Raw genomic sequence first — 4609 nt, 5'->3', positions numbered from 1 at the left:
ATAACTTTACTGCTTACAAATGGCTTTACAAATTGCAAACACACACACAAAAGATAATGGATCTCTTGCCAAACCTCCCCGGTTTGTCTGTGACAACTTTAGTCTCTGGAAGAACCGGATGTCCCTCTTTTTGGAAGGTGTGGATCCTGAAATTCCACATTACATAGAAAATGGACCATATATTTCATTTGCTTTTGCTCCGGCTGTTCCAGCAACAGCTACGACTGCCGTGATTCCTGAACGGCAGATTCCAAAGCTTCCACATCAGTGGAGCGATGAGGACAAGAAAAAGATAGCTATAGACACGCGTGCTCGGTCTATAATAACTATGTCTCTTCCTGATGAGATTTATCACTCATTGATGAAATTCAAAACTTCTAAATCCGTATGGGATACGCTCTGTGTCCATTATAGGGATGGCAACGGGGCGGGGATGGGGCGGGGTTTGCAATCCCCGGCCCCGGCCCCGGTTTATGTACACAGTCCCCGGCCCCGGCCCCGGTACCCAACGGGTACGGGGATTTTCTTTTTGACCCCGGTCAATTTTCGATCAACCCTCGGTCAACACCCTGGTCAAATTAAAATTAATAAGTTTATGTTTTGCCTTCCTTTCATATTTTGCTTACAAAAAGAAACTAGCAGTACTCAAGCATTTTGGAATTTTACTCAAAAAGCAACAACTTTATTCAAATGTTGTTATAAACTTTAACAACAATCAATAAACATCAATACAACTTTAACACTAATTTATTACCTTTCTTTAGCCATCCCTAAAGCAAGACGATAGCAATAAACATCATTACATCAATACAACTTTAATAAACATTAATTAGTTCATTACTAATTTATTACCTTTAAGGGGTTTTGCAAAGCTCGAATATAGAAGGAAAGAAAGTTATACGTATGGTGGCTCACTTGCTACTCACCGGATTGATGAAGAAGACGAGAGTGACTGACTGGTGGCTCACACGACGAGAGTGACTGATTGGTGAGGGTCGATTGACGAGGTCGATTGGTGACTGGTGAGGGTCGATCACTTATTTTTTGGTGCTGTCGTGTTTGTGTTGGTCGATTGACGAGGACGATGGTTGTGACCTGGACTGGCAGCAAGATGGCTGAAGTCGGCAGTAGCACTTGCAGTAGCACTCGCAGCAACAGCAAGACCAAGACGGCAAGACGGCAAGGTTCAATTTCAAGAAGACAAGAAGGGCGGACTGGCAAGGTTCAAGAAGACAAGAAGGGCGTGGCGTCTCATCTCAGATCTATACTTGAATAGGACTATAGGAGTTCTCTGTAACCTTTACCTGTTGTCTTTTCACGTGTGCGTAACCAAAGGCCCAAAGCAAAGGTGAAAGCCCAAAGCCCAAATAGAAATTTACTTACTTATATATATACCGGGTACGGGGCGGGTCGGGGGATACAATACCCGGCCCCGGCCCCAACCCCGTTTTGCCTCTACCGGGGACCCCCGGACCCGGACCGGGTACCCGTTTTAGCGGGGAATCCCCGTCCCCATCCGGGTCGGGTGAACCAGGTTCCCCACCGGGTCGGGGCAAATCACCATCCCTAGTCCAATATGATGGAACCACTCAGGTTCAGAAGACTAGAAAGATCGATCTAGTAAGACAATATGAAAGCTTTCTCTGTGGAAAGTCTGAGACGCTGTCTGAAGTACATCAGAAATTTAACTGCCTTCTTATTGATCTTAGGGCTGTTGGCAGGGAATATTCTAATTCTGAAACCTTAACTAAGTTTCTAGAATGCCTTCCTGAGTCTTGGGACACCTTTTCCATATGTCTCAAGATGTCAAATGACATGTCCACTCTTTCTCTTTCTACGTTATACAGGATTCTTCTTAACCATGAGCAATCTCGTCAACTGAAAAGGAATCTTGTAAAAGAATCCAAGGAAATGAAAGCTCTCCTTTAGCTTTGATCTCTAAAGCTTCTTCAGTTGAAACTTCTACCCCTTTTGTTTCTTCTCTTTCTCCCGTGGTCATCACGGAGATAGATTCTTCTGAGGACATTCCAGAATCTGATTTAACAGATTTTGATGAGTCCCTGGCACTCCTGACTAAGTCATTTAGGAGGTTCGCCAGTAAGAGCAACTTTCGCAGATCTCCTCAGCTATCCTTCAGGGAGAAGCCAAAGTCTGAAAGAATAGACAAGGCTTCAACTGTCTGCTACAACTGTCATCAGCCCGGACATTTTGCAGGTGAATGCAGATCAAAGAAGACTGCGATGCCATCTTCAAAAGCTCCTTCCTCCTTCAGGACCAAAGATGAAAAGTACTTAAAACTGAAGGAGAAGTACAAAAAGATGAAAAACATCCAGTTAAAGGGTAAAGGCCTTATTGCTGAAGAGCATGACTGGACTGAATCATCCGATGAGTCATCTTCGGATGAAGAGGATAAAGCCTACGTCTGCATGATGGCTATAGATGCAAATGAAGGATCTTCTGAAGCATCTACATCCTCTAAGCCATCACCTTCTTCTTCTTCTACTCAAGTATGCTTTCTGAATGAACCCTCTTCCTCTTCTAGTCTTTCTGCATTGGATACGCTGACAGTTGACCTTTATAATACCCTTAATGGCAAATCAAAAGCTGAAATGCTTAACGTTGATCTTCAAGAGAAATTGAAGATTTGCCATTCTAAGATCAAAGAACTGACCTTTGTTGAGGAAAATCTTAAAGATCAGGTTATTGTAAACCAAGCCATCACTGTTGAACGTGAGAAAGCTATCGCTGAGCGTGAGCGAACAATCACTGAACTCAAGGCTGAGAAAGCTACCATTGAAGGGTGGTGCAAAGCTTACCTCAAGGCCTCTGAGATCATTAACGCTCAGATCCCGGCCAAGAAAACGACTAGTCTAGGATTCTCCTATGATCAGGAAGAATGTGTTAAAGACTGGTCCATGTTTAAATTTGGTACTTTCGTCTCTTCTATTCCTAACACTTCTTCCTTTCAGTCCTCTTCTTTTACTGAGAGTCATCTTGAAGGAACTCCTTTGAGTTCTGGGTACAAAGACAAAGGTAAATCCAGTGTCATAGCATCCTTTCCCAAGAAGTCTAACAAGTCTAATAGATCTAGATCTATTCCTTCAACTTGCAAAACTTCTTCTTCTTCAGGGATTAAGAAATCTGAATCGAATTAGAAATCTAAGTCACAGCTCAAGGTGAACTTTTCACCTAAGGAATCCAATTCCTCAAAGGTTCCTCCTAGAACCAATAAGAAGGGAATACTTGGAGCTGGTCCCACTTCTAGTCTGATACTTCCTGGCCCTAAAGCTACTCCTAGTTTTAGGAAGTGTAAACACTGTGGTGAAAGAACACATATTGCTAGTAAGTGTCCTTCTGCCACCAAAGCTGGTTCACCAGCTTTGTGCAAGAAAGTAACCAAGGCTGAGAAATCAACTAAGGTGAAATCATCCACAAAGGCTGCTCCTGCAATCAAGGTGAAGAAAACCGTTGAAGCCTCTTCTTCAGGCTCAGCGAAGACAACTCCTGCTGAAAAGTCTTCAGCATCAGACGTTGTAATTCCAACCACTGAAGTCTCTTCTTCAGCCTCAGTGAAGACTTCCACTGAAACTACCCTGGTAGTTTCCTCTTTCCATTCAAACCTCTTCAGGTTTAGTGATGCCATCTACTGATAATGATTCGTCAGTATCAGATGATGAAGCCTCTAACAAAGTTGGACTCAAATAGCTGGGTACAAATAGCAATTCTTATTTTGTTTCCTTGCTCAGGATGTCAAAAGCATATGGTATCTGGACAGTGGCTGTTCAAGACATATGACTGGAGACATATCTCTTCTATCTCACTTCAAGGAAGAAAGAGGACCTTCCGTAACCTTCGGTGGAAATGAAAAAGGATATACCAAAGGCTTTGGTATATTATCCAATGGTACAACAACTTTCAAACGCATTGCATACGTTGAAGGACTGAAGCACAATCTTCTTAGCATCAGCCAACTATGTGATAAAGATTATACAGTTAAATTCTTAAAGAATTCTTGTCATGTTCTTGACAAAGATGATAAGGTTGCTCTAACCGGTTCTTGTCTAGAGAATGTTTATATTATCAACATGAATTCTTCTCTAACTAAGAATAGTTGCTTCTTCTCCAAGGCCTCATCAGATATTAACTGGTTATGGCACAAACGACTATCTCATCTCAACTTCAAGACACTCAGTGAGCTGTCAAGAAATGATCTTGTMACHGRTCTTCCTCAACACTCGTTTGCAAAGGAATCTCTTTGCTCAGCCTATGAAAAAGGAAAACACACAAGAGCTAGCTTCAAGTCGAAGCAAATCTTATCAGTGACTGCGCCTCTTCAGCTAATGCATATGGATCTCTTTTGGTCCAGTCAACGTGCAATCCCTAGTTGGAAAGAAGTTCACACTTGTCATTGTTGATGAGTATGCTAGGTATACTTGGATATTCTTTCTAAGATCCAAGGACGAAGCACCTGAAGAAATCATTTCGTTCATCAAAAAGATAGAAGTATTAAACAATGTTAAAGTACGATCTATCAGAAGTGACCATGATATTGAATTCAAAAAAGTACTATGGATAACTTTCTTGAGGACAAGGGAATCTCTCACAACTT

The sequence above is a fragment of the Cynara cardunculus genome, unplaced genomic scaffold, assembly GCF_001531365.2.
Source record: "Cynara cardunculus var. scolymus isolate 2C unplaced genomic scaffold, CcrdV1 Un_Scaffold_1085, whole genome shotgun sequence".
NCBI lineage: Eukaryota > Viridiplantae > Streptophyta > Magnoliopsida > Asterales > Asteraceae > Cynara > Cynara cardunculus.
The sequence above is the reverse complement of the archived record's forward strand: the minus strand, read 5'-3'. Positions refer to the sequence as shown.